Genomic DNA, 24245 nt, shown 5'->3' with positions numbered 1-24245 from the left:
AATCCGCCAGCCGGCGTGGGGCGGCGGGGCGGGATTCACGCCCCCCCCCCCCCCCCCCCCCCAGCGATTCTCCGGCCCGGCGGGGTGTCGGTGAATCCCACCCATGGATCTTTGGTACAGATGGATGTCTTCCAGTTAGTTTCTTTCTCAAGGTTAGGCCTTCAGTTGGGTATTTTCTTTTTCTTCAGCTTGTAATGATCTTCACTGCAGACCTACGGAGACAGCAGGCACCAGAGAGGGGGGGAAACACAGCCCCTCTTCCTTCAAGGGTCTAGAGGCTTCTGGCAGGTTTTCTCCAAAAAATACACCTGGCAGGAACCGAGAACTGGGTGGCATGGTGGCACAATAGTTAGTCCTGCTGCCTTACAGCGCCAGGGATCCAGGATTCATGTTCTCCCTGTGTCTGCATGGGTTTCCTCCGGGTGCTCCAGTTTCCTCCCAGTCCAAAGATATGCAGTTAGGTGGTTTTTGCCCCTTCGTGTCCAGGGATGTGCAGTTTAGGTTACGGGGATAGGGTAGGGTGGACAGTGGAGTGGACATGGGTAGGTGTTCTTTCAGAGTGTCTGTGCAGATTCACTGGGCCAAATGACTTCCTTCTACAATGGAGGGATTTTATGATTCTATGAACCAATCGTTGTCTGATGCCAGGCAAAACATTATCCCTAGCCAACCACCAGCTGCCAGTTCGCCAACCGAACCGATTTTCACCAAAACTGGTTCCCAAGATTCACTCGGCGCTGATGGTTTCTGCCCTCCAAAATGCAAAACCTAGAAGCACACTGTCCTGCCAAGCACTCTCCTGCTTAATGGCACTTTCCGTTTATGGGTCAATGGACCAAAAATAATCAAATAAAATAAATGAGAACAAAAGAAATAAACTCTTACACCGGCTAACGAGAAAACACACTGAACAAAGGACCTTTTTTAGATACAATGAAATACACTGCCAAAATACTGCCAGTTCACTTCTCCTCATCTGGTCATAACACCTTCAGTATAATTCTTTCAATTACATATTACATGAACATAGAACATAAAGTGCAGAAGAAGGCCATTCGGCCCATCGAGTCTGCACCGACCCAGTTAAGCCCTCACTTCCACCCTATCCCATTACCCAATAACCCCTCCTAACCTTTTTGGTCACTAAGGGCAATTTATCATGGCCAATCCACCTAACCTGCATGTCTTTGGACTGTGGGAGGAAATCAGAGCACCTGGAGGAAACCCACACAGACACGGGGAGAACGTGCAGACTCTGCACAGACAGTGACCCAGCGGGGAATCAAACCTGGGACCCTGGCGCTGTGAAGCCACAGTGCTATCCACTTGTGCTACCGTGCTGCCCTTAATGCTTACTCCCCTTGCATGCTTACTCATGTGTACCTGAATACAATGTGCACACGGAGCAATCTTTTACTAAACATCAACTTTAGGAGTTCTAAAAGTGCCTCTTCAATCTTTAATCTCTCAAATGAAAAGTAAAAGAAATTCCATCCCAGCCTTGTTTGTTGGCTTTCTGTTGTGTCTTGCAATGAGCAATACTAACACAGACTGAACTGTAGGCAGCCATTATTGAACTAATGTTTATTTACACCTTCGCAGCAGAGAGGGTAGCAGAGAAGGCAAAATAACAAAATGCTCAGTTCTTGCAATACTATACAGGTATAAATATGGCTCATACAGTAACCAGATAATACAAGATCATAAGGAGACAGTCCATGCATAAACCAAATTCCTTCTGCTCCAGACCTTTTGATTTGGATATGAAAGTGAATAACTAGCCAATCCACTCCGTAATTAAATTTGTGAGTCTGTGTCAAAACTCTCGCTAATAATTTATACCCTCGCGATACGACTTAAAATAGTTAACAACTGAAAATTATTAACAACAAAATAATAATTTTCGGAAATCTCCCACACAGCAAACAGTCATGTTCACACAACAATTATGTCTCACGTTTTATTTAGCTCAGTCTCTGTGTGATGGCTGAATGGATACATTCATCATCAATCTGCAAGAAACAAAGCCATACCTTTGTTCTAATCAGAAAAAAGTAGAAAACATTGGTGTCTTTACATCACAAATAGATCCATGTGATCATATGACCATAGAACAGACTCATTAGTTGCACATTAGTCACTCTCTCAAACTTTCCACACCCTGATGGTGCATAGATCAGACCTTTGTCTGTTTCTGTGGCTAATTATTCCTGGGGCAGGTCGCTAGTCTGTCGCCAGGGGCTTATAGCTTGAGGGACATTACACCACATCAAGCATAGCCACATTTACACACAGACATAGACAAACTAAGTCTTTGGACTGTGGGAGGAAATTGGAACACCCGGCTAAAACCCTTGTAAACACGGGAGAACGTGCAAACTACGCACAGACAGACCCTAGGCTGGAATCAAACCCGTGTCCATAGCAATGTGAGTCAACAATGTTAACCACTGCACCACCAGAATGCCTCCATATTAGTCACTATTAGGAAAGATTCATGAAAATTGTTCCGGGGCGAGGAACTTCAGTTGTGAAGATATATCAGAGAAGTTGGAACTGTTTTCCTTGGAGAAAGGAGGCTGGGAGGAGACCAGATAGAAGTATTCAAAATCATGAGGGAACTGGACGGAATAAATAGTGAGAAAAAGTTCCTACTCGTGAAAGGAGTGTGAATGAGAGGACACAGATTTTAAGTGATTGTTAAAAGAAGCAGAAGCCACACACGGAAAACCCTTTCCACACAGCGAGTGGTTGAGGTCTGGAATATATTGCCTGGGAATGTGGTGGAGGCAGGTTAAATTTAAATAATCAGAAGGGAATTAGACTGCTACGTGAAAAGGAAGAATGTACAGGATTATGGGGAAAGGCACTAAGTGAATTGTTTATTCAGACTGTTGGTATAGACACGATGGGCTGAATGGTCTTCTGCCCTGTACTAATTGTGCGACTCTGTAACTAATGAAGTTAGCTGTTACACGGAAATATGGAAGCACACAAAAAGAAAAAGAATGAAAGACATGCATTTATAAAGCGCCTTTCATGATCTCCAGATATTCCAAAGTGTTTCTCAGCCAGTGAAGTACTTTTGAAGCACAGCCACTGTTGTGATGTAGGAAGTACAGTGCATAAGTTGTACACAGGAAGCTCCCACAATAGCAATGCAATAATGGCCCGTTTCATGAGGCTAACTTTGCAACATTACTTCCAGTATGACTTAGAGAACTGCAAAGTTCTGGAACAATCAAATTGTCAATCGATTACCTTTCCAACACCTTCATAGCAGCAGCACCAACACAGAGGCATCTGTGACCAAACTGACCCGCTCATGCCTTTACGTCCATCAAAAGTACCTCGTCACCCATCAAAAATATGATCATTCGAGATATGTGAAGCTAAGGATTTCACTAAATATGAAACATGAAATAACCACCCCACCCTTTAATACCAAAAGGCACATATTATGGCCATTGCTAGTTCCTGACCTGGCAAAACATTCAAGTGAGGAGAAATTATTGGGTGTTAACATTTAAATTAAACTTTAACCTACAGATCTATCTATTTGTTGTGTTTCATTCTTTAAATTCCCAATAACTATTTCATAGGCAATTCAAGTTGACTTCCTGTTCATTAAAACTTTACTCAAGGACTTTAGTCTGGCACACGCGACACATTACATTTGAAAGAACACTTACGATGTCAATATTCATGAAGGAATACATCTTAGCAAAGCCTAAGGAAGGAAGGTTTGACAGTGCCTTATTAATTGTTGAATAACTAGGCAACTGTTATTTGGTAATGCTGATGAAAACTCAGAGAGCATGAATTTGTCATTTTGATCAATAATAGTAAATGTCATAAACCCTCAGAGTAGAACCCGAGTTATTTTTGAATATTGTTTGAAAGCTTAAACTAAATTACAGCACTGCATTCTAATTAGGAAATGGGTAGCAGAAAGAGGGTAAGATGAATTCACAGTGCAGCTGAGTGCTGCAGTCACATAAGTGTTCCTCATAACTTATGTGCTCTATTTTGTTTGTATCAAAACATAATGGTGTTTCCATTTCTCTGTCACAGGTCAATGGGCAAAATCAATTGAAAAATGTATTGCTTGGATGACCTTCAATTGAACTTGTGAATAATCATGAAATAGTCGCCATCATTGTCAGTAACCTTTTGTTGTTTTCATGCAGGTGATATTTTGCAGATTATAGGGTATCTAAAATACTATCACAGAGGTGTGTTTGTTATTAGAGCATTAAGATTACACAGTATGAATATATTGTTCTTATTTCTAATGAACATCATGAGTGCAAACGTCATGCCTCTGGATACCTCAATATCAAGCCAAGAGCAAAAATGAGAAAAAACAAAATGGGCTAAATTCTCCAATTTTGAGGCTATATCCGGAGGGTCCATGGCGTTTTACGTTGGAAAAATCGGCGCTGCCCCAGTACCGAGCCTCCAACCGGTGAGGGGCCAGCAGCCGCGCCATGTAAAATGCCCGGCCTTCACAAAATAAATGGCCCGAGAATTGCCAGGTCCATGGCCACGCATGCGCAAGGTGACGACCTGCAGCGGTCGCACTGTACAACATGGCGCCGGTCATGCACGGACCCAACTTGGCAGAAAAAGCTCCCCTGGCCACCTCCATCCAGTCCTCCCAGCCCTAATGGAAGCCCCCCGGCCAGCTCCTCGATTTGGGGATGGCGTCCTGGCCTGCCTTCTCGACGTTGTGGATGTGAGACAGGACATTCTATTCTCCCAAGGTGGTCAGAGGGCCAGCAGCAGGGTCACCAATACTGTCTGGGAGGCAGTGGCAGCGGCTGTCAGTTTGGGAAGCATAACCAGGGAGAAGACCAATGACCTTCACTAAGTTGCAAGAGTAAGCTACTACCTCTCTCCTAGCATCACTTCCCCCTGCCACCCTTCAAATTCCCAAACCCTGCCCACCCTGACACAATGCACCCTCCCCACATTTGATCTTTGTGCTTGTCCCTCAGCACCCCCTGGCACCCACCAGCACAACCCCTCCATTTCCAGTTATGGTGCCCACACATCACCTGCCATAGACCCCCTGATCTATCATGTGCACAGCTCACAATGCCATCTCTTTGTGCCCGCAGGACAAGATAGCTCATAAGAATTGGGAAAGAGCCAAGTGAGGGGGGGGATGGAGGACCAGAGATCCGGGTCCTCACCCCTATGAGGAATGGGCCCTGGAGTTCACCGAGGAGAGAACAGTCACCAACAGCGAGATTGGCCACCACACTGACATCATCAACCAGGACCTCAGTGGATAACCCTTAACTCCCAAGAGCCAACCTGTCACCGTTGGGTGGTCCTCGAAGATGCAAGGTATCTCTGAGTGTCCCAGGATGTAGCTGTCATGCATGTTCCATGGGAAGGGTGCAGAAACGCGCATGATCTGGAGGTGGTGGTCGCACATGAGCAGAACATTCAGGGAGTGGAACCCCTTTCTGTTAATGAAGGGCACTCCCTGATGCCCCGGTGCATGCAAGGCACCACGCGAGCCATCAATTATCCATTCGACCTGGGGCATCCCAGCGATGGTGGAGAATCCTGCTGCCCAGGCATCTTGGTGGGTTTTGTCCAGCTCAAAGTTAATATGGTCTGCTGACACGGGCATATAGGGTGTCCGTGACCTCACGGACGCACTTGTGGGCTGTACCTTGTGAAATGTCACACAGGTCCCCGTTCGAGAACTGGAATGAACCGGTTGCATAGAAGCTCAGAGCAGCTGTGACCTTCACACCAATCGGGAGAATGTCTCTTCCTCTTCCACATGGGGACAGGGCATAGTTGCCGCGCTGTCTCTTTGCTGAGATGGAGTCTCCTGCGGCACATGGTGTCCGTCATCTCCTCAAAAGACCAATGGCGGCTGTACACCTTGGGATGTAACTGATGTCTCCCTCTGGGTTCCTCCTCGGCCTAATGGGAGGCCTCGTCTTCAGTGTATGCGGCGATCCCCTGCACATGCGTTGCTGCCTCTAGCCTGCGTTGTTGTTGCTGCCTCCTCCAGCATCTGGCTGCCTGAACTGCCACTAGCACTACAAGGGCATCCTCGATGGGACCAACACTACAGCATGGTAGCACAAGTGGATAGCACTGTGGCTTCACAGCGCCAGGGTCCCAGGTTCAATTCCCCGCTGGGTCACTGTCTGTGCGGAGTCTGCACGTTCTCCCCGTGTCTGCGTGGGTTTCCTCCGGGTGCTCCGGTTTCCTCCCACAGTCCAAAGACGTGCAGGTTAGGTGGATTGGCCATGCTAAATTGCCCTTAGTGTCCAAAAAGGTTAGGAGGGGTTATTGGGGATAGGGTGAAAGTGAGGGCTTAAGTGGGTCGGTGCAGACTCAATGGGCCGAATGGCCTCCTACTGCACTGTATGTTCTATCCAACTACGATCCATTTTGGTATCTGTCAGGAATTAGAGACGTAGAGATACTGATAATCAGTTCGGGCTTCCATCCCGGGCTTCAAATCCCCCAAGTCCCCCCACCCTTACGTGTCCTGCCTTCTCTCAGAGTGCTATCCACCGAGCCAATTGTGCTGGAGACCTCGCTCTGCACACTTAGCCCCAACGATGTCAGGAACCGCTAGATCCCAGACCTGCCAGGAACGTTAGGGAGACCGTGCTCAGGTGCCCTCTCCTGATCCACACATCCTTACTTTGCAAGGATATCCGCAGTGCTGAAGCCCAGTTCTTGATTGTTTGATTGTTGGTTGCTGCCTCTATGGTGCTAATGCTTACAGGTCAGGCAAATTGTTCAGGCTTTAATTGAAATGTGATACAATAATCGTCTGAGGCATGCCATTTGCACCCACAAGAATCCACTTGAGAGCTGTGAAGTGCTGTCACAACTAACAAGATCAATTCCTTATTAACAATAGCTTTCAGCAGTGAAGCTCGAGGCTGCTCACGTAAAAGGGAGTTAAAATGAACCTCAGCAAATAACCAAGAACAGGGCTCTGACCTGGAAGTTTGGTAGGACAGACAGGCAGCAGCTGTAGTTGTCCCTGTTATGGGTCTCTACAATATTTAAAGATGGCTTGAAGGCCTCGCAGACAAAAAGCCCCTCTACTCCTCCCCCCCCCACCCCCCGCAGCCCAGGGGCGAGTACCCCCACTTGGAATGCTTCAGCCCCCTGACCAACACAGCCCCACTGAGAGGTCCCCCATCCCTGGGCACTGGGGCAGCAGCTCCAGTGCCCTTGAGCAGCATTGCTGAAAATTCACCTCCTCAGTTCCCCTCAGCTTTATGTTTTTCAAAAGGAATATTAAACAATGTCAGTGTGGTTTTTCGCTGGGGAGCCGATTAATTCCCCGGGCGGCCGTTACATTCGACTTCAATCTCGGTAATGAGATCTAAATGAATGCAAATTGAGGTTAAAGGGCGGCATGGTAGCACAGTGGGAAGCACTGTTGCTTCACAGCTCCAGGGTCCCAAGTTCGATTCCCGGCTTGGGACACTGTCTGCGGAGTTTGCACTTTCTCCCCGTGCCTGCGTGGGTTTCCTCCGGGTGCTCCGGTTTTCTCCGACAGTCCAAAGATGTGCAGGTTAGGTGGATTGGCCATGCTAATAGGTGAATTGGACATTCTGTATTCTCCCTCTGTGTACCTTAACAGGCGCTGGAATGTGGCGACTAGGGGCTTTTCACAGTAACTCAATTGCAGTGTTAATGTAAGCCTACTTGTGACAATAAAGATTATTATTATAATGATGTGCTCGCTATATTTGGGTGGGATGCAGAACTTGCCATTGGGAGTGGGCCAGTTAGATTGCAAACTGATATGCGTCTGGTGAGAATCTCAATCTTGGCCTTTCCTGTTATTTAACCAGCGTGCTCAAATCCACGCCGGTGCCATGCGGTAGTTAAATCATGCCACTTATTTTGAAGCCATGAAAAATCAGTTGGAAGCAGCGGTAAACATTTGTCATAACCAAACGATTGTTCATCTGCATTGCTTCTGACATTCTCCAGGGAAAGAATGGAATAAATGGCCAATTTAGCAATTTTTTGGTGCAACAGAAGGAAAGAATTAATTTATAAAAATGTGATCATATTCCTCAGAGAATGATATTGGTTCACTCAAGCCAAATTTTCTGTTAATAAGAGCAATGCAGTGGATTTTCCCGCTTGCTTTATATTTACACTGTGGTCCTAATGATAAACATTTTATGCTTTAAAGAAACAGTTGGCCTTAAAAGGGTGCATTATTTACATTGTTTTAAATGCCTTAAATGTATGCCTGTTAATTTTATGCTGCTAAACCGCTTCCTTCTGTTTGGTGAACATGAAAGCTAGGAAATAGTTTTAAAATCTTTGATTGGAATGAAAGGAAACAAGAATAGATGAGATGAAGTCGAATAAATGTGTTATGGAAAATAATTGCAACAAATAGATAAAAATGCAAACATATTAGTATGTATATACAGATGTATATATGGTGGATATTTAATGTTCATCAGGTTATAATTAAGAGATAGGTGGCTCAATTGTAGGATGAGACTTTGCGATACATCTTTCATTCAAGTGCTATATTTAATGAAGTGTATAAACACCCTTATTATTACAATTTGGTTACGAGAATGAAATTGCTTAAATGTTTCCAGCTTTAAAAATTATATTTTTTTCCCCTTAACATCTGAACTCCAATTGCAGAGAAGGAACTCATCAGCATCTGAAGTGGTAGCTTAATGAAAGCTGCCTGTGACACTAATGTTAGGTTGCTTAAAAGGTAAGTAGTTATAAATTTTGGGGCGGCTCTACTAAATTTGACATTGCATATTAAACTCTGACCCCACTAAATCTTATTCTGTGCTCATATAACACAGGGTGAGGGCAGCACGGTGGCGCAGTGGGTTAGTCCTGCTGCCTCATGGTGCCGAGGTCCCAGGTTTGATCCCGGCTCTGGGTCACTGTGCGTGTGGAGTTTACACATTCTCCCCGTGTTTGCGTGGGTTTCGCCCCCACAACCCAAAGATGTGCAAGGTAGGTGGATTGAACACGCTAAATTGCCCCTTAATTGGAGAAAAATGAATTGGATACACTAAATTTTTAAAAAAATATATATATTCCACAGGGCGTAAATTCCTCTTGTGCGGTAGTGTAAAATTGAACAGGCTGGAAAATGAGTTGCTGATTTGCTATTGCCCATTTTACTCAGCTGCCCAAGACAAAATTATAACCTACCGGTGCTTGTTCAACTTAATCTATTTAACTCTTCAAGAATTGGGTAGGTTTCGCCCCCACAACCCAAAGATATACAGGTTTGGTGGATTGGCCACACTAAAAATTGCCCCTTAATTGGAAAAAAAATAATTGGATACTTTAAATTTAAAAAAAACTCTTCAAGGATTGGCAAATTAAAAAATAAACTTTATGCTGTTTAATCCAGGAATAGTGTGAATTAATTGACATTCTTCCCTCTAATTCCAGTTTCCAAAATCACTGCATGAAATGCTGGGAAATGGCAAGTATGCATTCTGAAAACATTCATGCTCAGTGAGCCAGCTGACCTTTTAAATTCTTGCCGTGCTGCTTCAGCATCTTCATGTGCTTCGTTCTGCTTTCAATCAACTATTTTTCTGCCAATAACGTAAGCTTGGGCTTGAATAATCACCAATGCCACATGATTTTTTGACTTGCTGAACTTGGACGTTTCCTCACATGCTAATCTGCTATATTCAAGGAATAAGTTGCATGGGGATTTATACACTTGGTCCTTGTAAAAATGTCTCCACAGTATTTTGAAGCCATTTAAAGTTTCCATTCAAAATTCTTATACTCTACCGTAAAAAGGGACAGATTAATGCATAAGCCTATGGAACCACAATTAGCTGTTCCAGCCAAATATGAGGCCTCTAGTTAACTTTAGGGCAGCACGGTAGCCTTGTGGATAGCACAATTGCTTCACAGCTCCAGGGTCCCAGGTTCGATTCCCGGCTTGGGTCACTGTCTGTGCGGAGTCTGCACATCCTCCCCGTGTCTGCGTGGGTTTCCTCCGGGTGCTCCGGTTTCCTCCCACAGTCCAAAGATGTGCAGGTTAGGTGGATTGGCCATGGTAAATTGCCCTTAGTGTCCAAAATTGCCCTTAGTGTTGGGTGGGGTTACAGGGTTATGGGGATGGGGTGGCGGTGTTGACCTTGGGTAGGGTGCTCTTTCCAAGAGCCGGTGCAGACTCGATGGGCCGAATGGCCTCCTTCTGCGCTGTAAATTCTATGATAAAACCTAAGCACCTGGAGAAACCCACGCAGACTTGGGAGAAAGTGCAAACTCCATACAGTCACCCGCGGCTAGAATTGAACTGGAGCTGTGAGGCAGCAATGCTAACCACTGTGCCACTGTGCCGCCCCATTAACATGGATTACAAAGTACATCTTAAGCTACAACTGTCCCATTAACACAAAATGCCTTTTAAGCAAACAGATTGGCTGTGGTAAAAATACACACAACTACTCTGAGCCCAAGTTAGTGGCTATGAATTTCTCCTCAGAATCCCTCAGATGATTGAGATATGAGAGTTTCCAAACTCCACCCTAAAACACGCTTTAAAATCTCATAATAATGCTTTCCCTTAACATTTGCATTCTAAAATTCAGTCCAGTTTTTACAAATGACTCTTTTAAACAAAGAACAATCCCTTCGGCCCTCCAAGCCTGTACGGTCTTGATACGAACCTTAGCCAAAACGCTCAGCACTTCCTTGTACCATATCCCTCTATACCCATCCTATCCATGTAGTTATCAAGATGCCTTTTGTACGCCGTTAATGTATCTGCTTCCACAACCTCCCCTGGCAAAGCGTTCCAGGCACTCACCACCCTCTGTGTAAAAAAACCTGCTTTGCACATCTCCGCGAAACTTTGCCCCACGGACTTTAAACCTATGTCCCCTGATGACTGACCCCTCCACCCTGGGAAAGAGTGCCTACCCATCCACTCTATCCATGTCCCTCATAATCTTGTAGACCTCTATCAGGTCACCCCTCAACTTCAGTCATTCTAACGAAAACAGTCTGAGTCTATTCAGCCTCTCCACCTTGCTAATGCCCTCCAGACTAGACAGCAGCCTTGTAAATCTCCTCTGCACCCTCTCCAAAGCCTCCACATCCTCCTGGTAGTGTGGCGACCAGAATTGTGCACAATATTCCAAGTGCGGCCTTACAAAGGTTCAATACAACTGCAGCATGACTTGCCAGTTTTTATACTCGATGCCCCGTCCAATGAAGACAAGCATTCCATATGCTTTTGTGACTACATTGTCCATTTGTGTTGCCACTTTCAAAGATCGGGCAGCACGGTAGCATTGTAGATAGCACAATTGCTTCACAGCTCCAGGGTCCCAGGTTCGATTCCGGCTTGGGTCACTGTCTGTGCGGAGTCTGCACATCCTCCCCGTGTGTGCGTGGGTTTCCTCCGGGTGCTCCGGTTTCCTCCCACAGTCCAAAGATATGCAGGTTAGGTGGATTGGCCATGCTAAATTGCCCTTAGTGTCCAAAATTGCCCTTAGTGTTGGGTGGGGTTACTGGGTTACGGGGATAGGGTGGAGGTGGGTGGGGTGCTCTTTCCAAGAGCCGGTGCAGACTCGATGGGCCAAATGGCCTCCTTCTGCACTGTAAATTCTATGAAATTCTATGAAATCTGTGGACCTGCACGTCCAGACCTCTATGACTTTGGTGACTAGGGGCTTTTCACAGTAACTTCATTGAAGCCTACTTGTGACAATAAGCGATTTTCATTTTTCATTTCATTTTCATTTCACTTTCTATATTCCTAAGTGTTTTGCCATTTAAGGTATATTTCCCATCAATGTTAGACCTACCAAAATGCATTACCTAATGCTCCCACTTCACTCTTAACAGTGAATACAGTCCATGATTTTATGCCAATCCCTTTAGGATTTCTCTGGGATGGTTCCATCGAAGGCGCCACGAGTCCATTATGAGAATTTCAATCGCAGGAAAAAATTCACACCCAATAATATCCTCCATTATGCTGGGAGCAACATTATGGAGATCATCCTTCAGAAATCTAACTTAGATGGGCAGGCCATGTCTCTCGCATGGATGCCGATAGATTCTCCAAGCAGATTTTCCATGAAGAAAATTGTTACAGGGCAAACAACATCAAGATGATCAGTAAAGATGATATAAGGACATCTTATAATAAAGCCTTACAAACTTCGATATTGCAGATCACCTCTGTTGGGAAAATAATATAGCTGACTGGCCCACGTGGAGACAAGGACTGAAACTTCATTCAGCATGTTTTGAGGACTATCTACACCAAATTCACAATTTCTGACAAGCCCATAGGAAGGCCAGAAGTGTTGCAGAAGATGTCCCAAGCATCAACAATGACAATATGAATTGCCAGTTCTGCGAACATTCATGTTGATCCCGCGTTAGACTCTTCAGTCACGAGAGGACTAGCTGAAGACGTTTACATGATTTGCAGCTTGTACATACCCTATCCCTGTAACCCAGTAACACCACCTAACTTTTTTGGACACTAAGGGCAATTTAGTGTGGCCAATCCACCTAACCTGCACATTTGAGGTGAGTAGAACTGTGAGAGCGCTAGAGTATGTGTTGAGCATCAGTGCTGTGCTTTGATCTACATTGATCACATTGAGAGGCCAATGAGTTGTCTCACACTATGGGTTGAATCTTTTGCTCCCACATAAGGCATGGAAGAAGGCAGGAGGACCTGCACATTTTTAAAAAGAAAATATTTTATTGAATCATTTATAAATTTAACAATTTTACACATCAAATTTCAACAAAAACAAAAACACAACAATATAACGAGCAGCCCCCCCCCCCCCCCCACCCACCCTGGCACATACCCCAGCCAACATGGCTTACACAGACAATGTCACCTTCCCCAACCACTCCTTTGTTGGTTCTCCTATCCTTCTCATCTGCCCCATGCCTCCCCTTTCCCCCCCGCTTCCCCCCCAGCCCCTGGCTGACAACTTAATTTTTCTCTGAGTAAACCCCTGCCGCGATCCCCTCAAGGTGAATTTCATTTTCTCGAGTCTGAGAAACCCCGCCATGTTGCTGACCCACACCCCCGACTTTGGGGGCTGAGTCCCTCCACCCTAGTAAGATCCGTCTCCGGCCACCAGAGAGGAAAAGGCCAGGCCTCTCTCATCCCCTGTACTCCTGGGTCTTCTGACACACCAAAGATGCGCAGGTCAAAGAGACACAGCCTGAGTGAGTAAGACACATCCAGAGTGGGAATTTGAAACTTGGTAATTTGGTGCAGTGAGGTAACCAGGAAAGGTAAGTGGTAAATCTAATTCTGCTGTTTTTCAGTTAAAAGTGCAGTGTAGATTAGTGTCTGATTGGCTGAAGCTGCCCCCACCCCAATTGCTGAGAGGCAGTTATCTGGCAGTCACCTGAGACATGTTTAGGGGCACAAAGGTACATATTGTATTCTTCTCTTTGAAGTTTAAGTAGCGTGAGTCATCCTGAAGTCTGTATAAAAGACAGACAGAAAGCGTTGCGCAGGTCAAAGAGACACAACATGAGTGAGTAAGACACATCCAGAGTGGGAATTTGAAACTTGGTAATTTGGTGCAGTGAGGTAATTCGGTGCAGAGTGGGAGAAGGTGCTTTTCCCCTACTGTTTTGTTCCCTCTCTTTCTTCTGGCCTGTAACTTTTAATCTGCAGGGAGAGAACCAGAGAGCATCTGAGACCCTCAGAAGGTAAGTAAGTGATTTTTACTCATTTTTACTTTTATTACCTTTTCAAATTGTATGTGTGTGTGTGTGGGGGGGGGGGGGGGAGGGGGGGGGGCTGAAGTGACACCACAGAAAAGCTGTGACCTGAGTGGCTGGTTGGGAATCTACACTAAATTTAAAAAATTAAGCATTGGTAAACTAATTAAACATAATTCCTCAATTATACTTTAGAGGGGTATCTAAGCCATAGATCGGAGACTACTGTATTTAACTTTCACATTTATAGTACAAATCTAGTGCTAGGAAACAGATAGTTAACAGTAACTTTAAAAAAAAAATTTAACTTTTAACTTTAATTTACTAATTAATTGACGCAATGTCAGTTAGAGGGTTGCAGTGCTCTGACTGTGAGATGTGGCAGATCCGGGAGGCTTCCAGCATCCTGGATGGCTTCAGCTGCAGAAAGTGCACCCAACTGGACCTCCTCACAGATCGCATGGTTCGGTTGGAGCAGCAATTGGATGCACTTAGGAGCATGCAGGTGGCGGAAAGCGACATAGATCGCAGTTATATAAATGTGGTCACACCCAAGGTGCAGGCAGAGAAATGGGTGACCACCAGAAAGGGCAGGCACTCAGTTCAGGAATCCTCTGTGGTTGTCCCCCTCTCGAACAGGTATACCCCTTTGGATACTGTCAGGGGGGATAGCCTATCAGGGGAAAACAGCAGCAGCCAGAGCAGTGGCACCACGGCTGGCTCTGATGTTCAGAAGGGAGGGTCAAAGCGCAGAAGAGCAATAGTCATAGGGGATTCTATAATCAGGGGCACAGATAGGCACTTCTGTGAATGTGAAATAGACTCCAGGATGGTATGTTGCCTCCCTGGTGCCAGGGTCCAGGATGTCTCCAAATGGCCTCACTGAAGGAGGAGGGCAAACAGGCAGAGGTCGTTGTACATATTGGTATTAAAGGCAGGAAGGGGCATGAGGTCCTGCAGCAGGAGTTCAGGGAGCTAGGCAGAAAGTTAAAAGACAGGACCTCCAGGGTTGTAATCTCGGGATTACTCCCTGTGCCAAGTGCCAGTGAGGCTAGAAATAAGAAGATAGGGCAGCTAAACAGGTGGCTAAACAGCTGGTGTAGGAGGGAGGGTTTCCGTTATCTGGACCACTGGGAGCTCTTCCGGGGCAGATGTGACCTTGGTAAGAAGGACGGGTTGCATCTAAACTGGAGAGGCATAAATATCCTGGCCGCGAGCTTTGCTAGTGTCACACGGGAGGGTTTAAACTAGTATGGCAGGGGGGTGGGCACGGGAGCAATAGGTCAGAAGGTGAGAGCATTGAGGGAGAACTAGGGAATAGGGACAGTATGGCTCTGAGGCAGAGCTGACAGGGTGAAGTTGCTGAACACAGCAGGTCTGGTGGCCTGAAGTGCATATGTTTTAATGCAAGAAGAATTACAGGTAAGGCAGATGAACTTAGAGCTTGCATTAGTACTTGGAACTATGATGTTGTTGCCATTACAGAGACCTGGTTGAGGGAAGGGCAGGATTGGCAGCTAAACGTTCCAGGTTTTAGATGTTTCAGGTGGGAGAGAGGGGGATGTAAAAGGGGTGGCGGAGTTGCACTACTGGTTAGGGAGGATATCACAGCTGTACTACGGGAGGACACCTCAGAGGGCAGTGAGAGCGATCAGGAATAAGAAGGGTGCAGTCACAATGTTGGGGGTTTACTACAGGCCTCCCAACAGCCAGCAGGAGATAGAGGAGCAGATAGGTAGACAGATTTTGGAAAAGAGTAAAAACAACAGGGTTGTGGTGATGGGAGACTTCAACTTCCCCAATATTGACTGGGACTCACTGAGTGCCAGGGGCTTAGACGGGGCAGAGTTTGTAAGGAGCATCCAGGACGGCTTCTTAAAACAATATGTAGACAATCCAACTAGGGAAGGGGCGGTACTGGACCTGGTACTGGGGAATGAGCCCGGCCAGGTGGTAGAAGTTTCAGTAGGGGAGCATTTCGGGAACAGTGACCACAATTCAGTAAGTTTTAAAGTGCTGGTGGACAAGGATAAGAGTGGTGCTAGGGCGAATGTGCTAAATTGGGGGAAGGGTAATTATAACAATATTAGGTGGGAACTGAAGAACCTAGATTGGAGCCGGATGTTTGAGGGTAAATCAACATCTGACATGTGGGAGGCTTTCAAGTGTCAGTTGAAAGGAATTCAGGACCGGCATGTTCCTGTGAGGAAGAAGGATAAGTACGGCAATTTTCGGGAACCTTGGATAACGAGAGATATTGTAGGCCTCGTCAAAAAGAAAAAGGAGGCATTTGTCAGGGCTAAAAGGCTGGGAACAGATGAAGCCTGTGTGGAATATAAGGGAAGTAGGAAGGAACTTAAACAAGGAGTCAGGAGGGCTAGAAGGGGTCACGAAAAGTCATTGGCAAATAGGGTTAAGGAAAATCCCAAGGCTTTTTACACGTACATAAAATGCAAGAGGGTAGCCAGGGAAAGGGTTGGCCCACTGAAGGACGGGCAAGGGGATCTATGTGTGGAGTCAGGAGGGCTAGAAGGGGTCACAAAAAGTCATTGGCAAATAGGGTTAAGGAAAATCCCAAGGCTTTTTACACGTACATAAAATGCAAGAGGGTAGCCAGGGAAAGGGTTGACCCACTGAAGGATGGGCAAGGGAATCTATGTGTGGAGCCTGAGGAAATGGGCGAGGTACTAAATGAATACTTTGCATCAGTGTTCACCAAAGAGAAGGAATTGGTAGATGTTGAGTTTGGAGAAGGATGTGTAGATAGCCTGGGTCACATTGAGATCCAAAAAGACGAGGTGTTGGGCGTCTTGAAAAATATTGAGGTAGATAAGTCCCCAGGGCCTGATGGGATCTACCACAGAATACTGAAGGAGGCTAGAGAGGAAATTGCTGAGGCCTTGACAGAAATCTTTGGATCCTCACTGTCTTCAGGTGATGTCCCGGAGGACTGGAGAATAGCCAATGTTGTTCCTCTGTTTAAGAAGGGTAGCAAGGATAATCCAGGGAACTACAGGCCGGTGAGCCTTACTTCAGTGGTAGGGAAATTACTGGAGAGAATTCTTAGAGACAGGATCTACTCCCATCTGGAAGCAAATGGACGTATTAGTGAGAGGCAGCATGGTTTTGTGAAGGGGAGGTCGTGTCTCACTAACTTGATAGAGTTTTTTGAGGAGGTCACAAAGATGATTGATGCAGGTAGGGCAGTGGATGTTGTCTATATGGACTTCAGTAAGGCCTTTGACAAGGTCCCTCATGGTAGACTAGTACAAAAAGTGAAGTCACACGGGATCAGGGGTGAGCTGGCAAGGTGGATACAGAACTGGCTAGGTCATAGAAGGCAGAGAGTAGCAATGGAAGGATGCTTTTCGAATTGGAGGGCTGTGACCAGTGGTGTTCCACAGGGATCAGTGCTGGGACCTTTGCTCTTTGTAGTATATATAAATGATTTGGAGGAAAATGTAACTGGTCTGATTAGTAAGTTTGCAGACGACACAAAGGTTGGTGGAATTGCGGATAGCGATGAGGACTGTCAGAGGATACAGCAGGATTTAGATTGTTTGGAGACTTGGGCGGAGAGATGGCAGATGGAGTTTAATCCGGACAAATGTGAGGTAATGCATTTTGGAAGGTCTAATGCAGGTAAGAAAAATACAATGAATGGTAGAACCCTCAAGAGTATTCAAAGTCAAAGAGATCTAGGTGTACAGGTCCCCAGGTCACTGAAAGGGGCAACACAGGTGGAGAAGGTAGTCAAGAAGGCATACGGCATGCTTGCCTTCATTGGCCAGGGCATTGAGTATAAGAATTGGCAAGTCATGTTGCAGCTGTATAGAACCTTAGTTAGGCCACACTTGGAGTATAGTGTTCAATTTTGGTCGCCACATTACCAGGAGAATGTGGAGGCTTTAGAGAGGGTGCAGAAGAGATTTACCAGAATGTTGCCTGGTATGGAGGGCATTAGCTATGAGGAGCGGTTGAATAAACTCGGTTTGTTCTCACTGGAACGACGGAGGTTGACGGGCGACCTGATAGAGGTCTACAAAATTATGAGGGGCATAGACAGAGTGGATAGTCAAAGGCTTTTCCCCAGGGTAGAGGGGTCAATTACTAGGGGGCATAGGTTTAAGGTGCGAGGGGCAAGGTTTAGAGTAGATGTACGAGGCAAGTTTTTTTACACAGAGGGTAGTGGGTGCCTGGAACTCGCTACCGGAGGAGGTGGTGGAAACAGGGACGATAGTGACATTTAAGTGGCATCTTGACAAATACATGAATAGGATGGGAATAGAGGGATACGGACCCAGGAAGTGTAGAAGATTGTAGTTTAGTCGGGCAGCATGGTCGGCACGTGCTTGGAGGGCCGAAGGGCCTGTTCCTGTGCTGTACTTTTCTTTGTTCTTTGTTCTCTGGACTCGGCACCACCTTCACCTTTAAGACCTCTGACATGACGTGAGCAAACCCCTGCCAGAAACCCCTCAGCCTCGGACGTGCCCAAAACGTATGGACATGGTTCACAGGACACCCCGCACAGCGCCCATACCTATCCACCACCTCCTCAAAGAACTTGCTCATCTGGGCCACAGCCATGTATGCTCTGTGGACCACTTTAAACTGTATCAGGCTGAGCCTTGCACACGACGAGGACGCATTAACTCTCCTCAGGGCCTACTCCCATAACCCGTCCTCCAACTCCCCATGCAGTTCTTCTTCCCACTTTCACTTCACCTCCCCCATCGGGGCTCCCTCCCACTCCATCAGTTCCTTATAGATCTCTGAGACCATCCCCTCTCATACTCTTGTTCTCGACACCATCTTATCCTGTAGCCCCTGGGGACGCAGATGCGGGAAGGTCGAAACTTGCCTCCGCACAAAATCCCTCACCTGCTGATAACGGAACCCATTCCCCCCAGCAACATAAACTCATCCTCCAGCTCCTCCAAGCTCGGGAAACCCTCATCAGTAAAGAGACCCCCAAATCTCTCAATCCCCCAGGGCGAACTGATGGTTATCACATATCAGTGCCCACACCGACCCCCCCCTCTAACCCCATGTGTTGCCTCCACTGTCCCCACACCCTCAGGGCTGCCACTACTACCAGGCTTGTGGAGTACCGAGCCGGCGAGAACGACAGAGGTGACTTTAACAGTGCCCCCAACCCGTGTCCTTACATGATGCTGCTTCCACACGCTGCCATACCGACCCTTCCCCACTACCCACTTCCTGACCATTGCAATATTCACCGCTCAGTAGTAGTTAATGAAATTAGGGAGGGCCAGCCCCCCCACCCCCGCCACCACACCAGCAGCACATTTCTCACCCGTGGGGTTTTACCCGCCCAAACAAATCCCAAGATCTCTGCATTCACCCTTTTAAAGAACGCCTTGGGGATAAAAATTGGTAGGCTCTGGAAAATAAACAAAAGCCTCGGGAGGACCATCATTTTCACTGTATGTACCCGTCTGCCGCTGACGTACCAAAGAAGAACGAGGTAGCATGCCTCAACGACTACCGACCGGTGGCCCTGACATCTGTTATCATGAAATGCTTCGAGCGGCTAGTCATGAGACAGATCACTGCCAGCCTCCCAGACGGTCTCGATCCATTGCAGTTTGCCTATCACCAGTCCACAGCAGATGCTATCTCACTGGCTCTGCAATGAACACCTCGACAACAAGGACAGCTACGTCAGACTGCTGTTCATCGACTACAGCTCCGCCTTCAGCACCATTATCCTGACAAACTAATAACCAAACTCTGCAAACTTGGACTTGATCCCTCCCTGTTCAGCTGGATCCTTGACTTCCTCACCAACAGACCGCAATCTGTTAGGATAGGTAACAGCACCTCCTCCACAATAGTCCTCAACACCGGGGCCCTGCAAGGATGTGTGCTCAGTCCTCTACTGTACTCCCTATAGGCACATGACTGTGTGGCAAGATTCAACTCCAACTCAATCTATACGTTTGTTGATGATACGACTGTGGTGGGCCGTATCTCAAACAATGCCGAATCAGACTACAGGAGGGAGATAAATCACTTGGTTGCATGGTGTACTGAAAACAACCTCTCTCTAAATGTCGGAAAGACCAAGGAACTGATCATCGACTTCAGGAAGCGTAGCAGACGCAGACTCCCATCTGCATCAGTGGCTCTGAAGTGGAGATGGTCGATAGCTTTACGTTCCTGGGGGTCACCATCACCAACAGTCTGTCCTGGTCCACTCACGTTGATGCAACTGTCAAGAAAGCACAACAACGTCTCTACTTCCTACGGAAGCTAAATAAATTTAGCATGTCTTCATCGACTCTCACAAACTTCTACAGATGTGCGATAGAGAGTATCCTATCCAGCTGCATCAGAGCCTGGTATGGCAATTGCTCGGTCCAAGATTGCAAGAAACTGCAGAGTGTGGTGAACTCAGCCCAACGCATCACACAAGCTTGCCACCCCCACATTGATTCTGTCTACACCTCCCGCTGCCTCAGGAAGGCAGACAGCATTATCAGAGACCCCTCCCACCAAGCCATTGCTTCCAGACCCTTCCATCAGGCAGAAGGTACAGAAGTCTGAAGACCCGCACATCCAGACATAGGAACATCTTTTTCCCCACAGCTACAAGACTCCTCAACGACTTCCCCTCGGACTGATCTGTTCCCTGGAAGAACACTATTCACGATGCCCTTTGCTGATCTTGCTCATGTATTTGTTTTGTTTGGCCTCTTATTCCGCACTGTAACCAATCACTGTTTGTCGATGTACCATTTGTTAATGTACTGTGTTGATTATTCTTTTTGTCTACTATGTATGTACTGGGCACATTCCCTCGGCCACAGAAAAATACTTTTCACTGTACTTCAGTCATGTGGCAATAAATCACATCAAATCAACGGGAGTGCATCCCGTAAGTCCCCCCTTGAGTGTTCTACCACCTGACCCAAATTCAGTTTATGCGTAAGACCTGAAAATTAAGTGGGTTGATGCTGGGACCAATACAGATGCCTTCCTGCATGAAACACTTAAGTGGCCAATTAATGATTGCACCAACCTCAAGGCCAACCCCCATGGAACCCTTCTCCATACAGCCCCCATCCTGCACGAGATGCCCCTTCCCAACAGCACTTACCTGGGCTTTCCATGATCCTTGGACACGTAGAAGAGAGGAGGGGCATGGTTTGTTATTCCAGCAATAGCCAGGCCTTCTCTATAGTGCTGCCTGGAGCAGTGTTTGTCAAACTGTTTTCCCCGGGATCCACCTTTACCGACCGGCTGAATTTCTGGACCCACACTGGCTGACCTTCACAACCCACTGTTTTTGCTTACCTTTAATGTGACAGGTGAGCCTGCTTGGTTCTGATGACCTCACTTGCTTTGTCATTCAGTGTTACATTTCTGCTAAGGACTTCAGCTGATGATTTAAGTTCTCGCTGCATCCTTTGAAAAAAAATGAAAGGAAAAACCCACACTTAGTCTTAAAATGCCTTTTATGTTTTAGTGTTTTGAACTCTCATTTGCAAGTACTTCCCTGAATATAACACACATGGCCCTTGCATCCTGATTTGCAAGGTACAATTATCAAAGCCGTACCTCAAGAAATCATCTTTATACATCTTTGTTACTGATTTCAGTTTTTTCTTTGTTTAAAAAGATCCATCTTCATTTCTTTACAGTCCTGTTTCATTGCTTGCTCGCAGCTAGAGAAAGTAAAACGTACTGGGTGCATGATGTGAGTGTATGTAATGGGCATGTGACCTGCTCTCTACCGCCGCTTCTGGTCGTAAGACTGCATCATTCTATTTAAAAGGCGGTCGCAGCCAGCATTCTCAATTTAAAAGCCGGTTGCAGCAGGGATTCTCAATTTAAAAGCCAGTCACAGCCTTTGGGCTCTTCTCCTGTGATCAGCAGGGCTGCTACTGATCGCTCCATGACCCTCCTGACCTCCATCCATGACCCACCCGTGGGTCACGACCCGCAGTTTGAAAAATCCTGGCCTAGTGCAAGAGTTTCCACCAACACTACACGGAAAGTCTAAAGCACCTCACCTGAAGTTTGCACGATTAGTCCATTAAGGAGCGCCAATGAAGATCCTATATTCAATTTGGAGTGATTGAGGGAAGGCATTAACCTGATCTGCACAGATCAAAATGGCAGATTTTATGGCAAATCAGACTTAGAAATATGGCTGACTTTAAATTCCACCCAATCATGTATGTGCTAGCAGTCAGGTCACACTGCATGAGCCAGAGACCAGAGACCCTCCAACCAACATTTTTTGGGTTTCAATCTTCTTGTAGCTCCAGCTTCAGTGCAACCAAATTTCATGACCATTTCATAAATGCACGTTGTGTTGTTGTTGATTATTCTCTTCTCATCAGAAGCAGCAATTCATGAATACACTTTTGGAGCATTTAATTTACACTAAGTGGGAGGTCCAGTTAATGCAGGAGGCAACCCACAGAACATCACGTTGACCTCAGAAATAGAAATTATAACATTCCTGTCTGCACTTGACAGCATACAATACCAAAAGCAGCAGAGCATTTTCATCAAAAATTCAACTCCTGTGGATAACTATGAACAAATTAGTCCTTTTTATGTAAAGACGTTTACTATGTTATTGCGCCCTATAAAACAATTACTAAATATTGGGCAGCACGGTGGCACAGTAGGTTAGCCCTGCTGCCTCACAGCGTCAAGGTCCCGGCTCTGGGTCACTGTCCGTGTGGAGTTTGCACATTCTCCCCGTGTCTGTGTGGGTTTCACCCCCCACAACCCAAAGATATGCAGGCTAGGTGGGTTGGCTACCCTAAATTGACCTTTAATTGGAAAAAAAACTGAATTGGGTACACTAAATACAGAAACAAAATAATCATTGAATACTTATGGATGGATTACAGCAGAGGGTGGAATTTAATCGTGGCGACAGGGGGCGGGATCCTGTGATCCTGAGGCTAAGTGTTGACGCCGTCGGAAATGCCATCGCGTTTCTCGACTGTGTCAACACAGCCTCAGGATCAGCAATTCTGGCGCCTACAGGGCACTGGAGCGGTTCACGCCGGTCCAGCTGCTGATCCCGGCGTCAACTGAGCGCCCCGGAATCCACGCATGTGCAGTGGCACCGGCGCCAACGCGCGCATGCGCAGTGGCTTCCTTCAACGCGGCAGCCCCGACGCAGCATGGCGCAGGGCTACAGGGGCCGACGCGGAAGAAAGGAGGCCTCCAGCCAGAGAGGCCGGCCCGCCGATCGGTGGGCCCCGATCGCGGGCCAGGCCTCATCGGAGGCCCCCCCAGGGTCAGACCCCCCCCCCCCCCCCCACACCCCACCTCCCCACAGGCCGTCCCCAACCCTTCCATGCCGAGTTCCTGCCGGCTGAGAGCAGGTGTGGACGGTGCCGGCGAGACTCTTCTTTTTTATGACGGCTGCTCGGCCCATCCCGGGCCGAGAATCGGCGGGCTGGCCGCGTAGAGCCCCCCCCCCCCCCCCCCGACCGGCACCGTGCCAACCACACCAGCACCGATTCTCTACTCTGCGGAGAATCGCGTGCCGGCATTGGGGTGGATTCGCGCTCGTCGCGGGGATTCTCTGGCCTGACCCTGGGCTGAGAGAATCCCGCCCAACTATCTTGCACACTGGTTGGAGAACAAGCAGAAATCACATGTCAACCCAGTTGAGGAAGGCCCAACAGAATTAGGTGCCAAAAAGGCATGGAACTGGCTAGTATAGGGCCTTCCCCAGAATTCAGGGCCCTGTTGACAGAAATCCCATCTGACGAGAGCTACCACCCAATTAGAGGCCTGCAGCTCTCCATTGTTGGCAGTGCCGCTGGGAGCCATAGAATACCTACAGTGCAGAAAGAGGCCATTCAGCCCATCGAGTCTGCACTGACCCAAAAAGAGCACCCTCCTTAGGTCCACTCCCCCACCCTATGCCTGTAACCCCACCTAACCTTAACATGTTTGGATATCAAGGGGGAATTTAGCATGGCCAATCCACCTAACCTGCACATTTTTGGACTGTGAGAGGAAACCGGAGAAATCCCACGCAGACACGGGGAGAATGTGCAAACTCCACACAGACATTCATCCAAGGCTGGAATTGAACCTGGGTCCCTGGTGCTGTGAGACTGCAGTGCTAACCACTGGGCCACCCATAGCTTCTGCCAGTAAAACACCCAGGGAGAGTCCTAGGTTTTCCAATTGACCCAGGCCACAGGTGAGTGAGGGCAGGATAGGTATTGTGGGAAGGGACTTGTTAGCTCGGGGGCTAGGGTTGGTGGCATGGTGGGGCAGAAGAAAGGGCGGGGATGTGGTTCGCAGCATTGCCGATCCCGGGCCTTTCGATCGGGCATTGAGTCTCTTTGAACGTGACACCCCCAATGGAGGTTGCAAGAAAAACACCATTTGTTTGTGAATCTCCCTGCATGTTGCATACCATGCCCGCCACTGGTTGAACACCAGTGGTTGCGGGTTGGGGCTCTTAAGTGGGCATTAATTGGACATTTAAG

The 24245-nt window shown here is 47.2% G+C and overlaps 1 long non-coding RNA gene across 1 annotated transcript in view; it reads right to left on the bottom strand.

Annotated features, from left to right (window-relative positions):
• Positions 1-21252, bottom strand: part of LOC140411711 (uncharacterized) — a 112148-nt gene extending 90896 nt beyond the window's left edge. Inside the window, exon 1 of the long non-coding RNA XR_011940959.1 lies at positions 21064-21252. This is a non-coding gene — a long non-coding RNA (uncharacterized lncRNA). The remainder of the gene's footprint in view (positions 1-21063) is intronic.
• Between the last annotated feature and the right edge of the window lie 2993 nt (positions 21253-24245).

This window comes from Scyliorhinus torazame, chromosome 4 (genome assembly GCF_047496885.1).
Source record: "Scyliorhinus torazame isolate Kashiwa2021f chromosome 4, sScyTor2.1, whole genome shotgun sequence".
Taxonomy (NCBI): Eukaryota; Metazoa; Chordata; class Chondrichthyes; order Carcharhiniformes; family Scyliorhinidae; genus Scyliorhinus; species Scyliorhinus torazame.
This window is presented reverse-complemented; position numbering and strand designations above follow the sequence as displayed.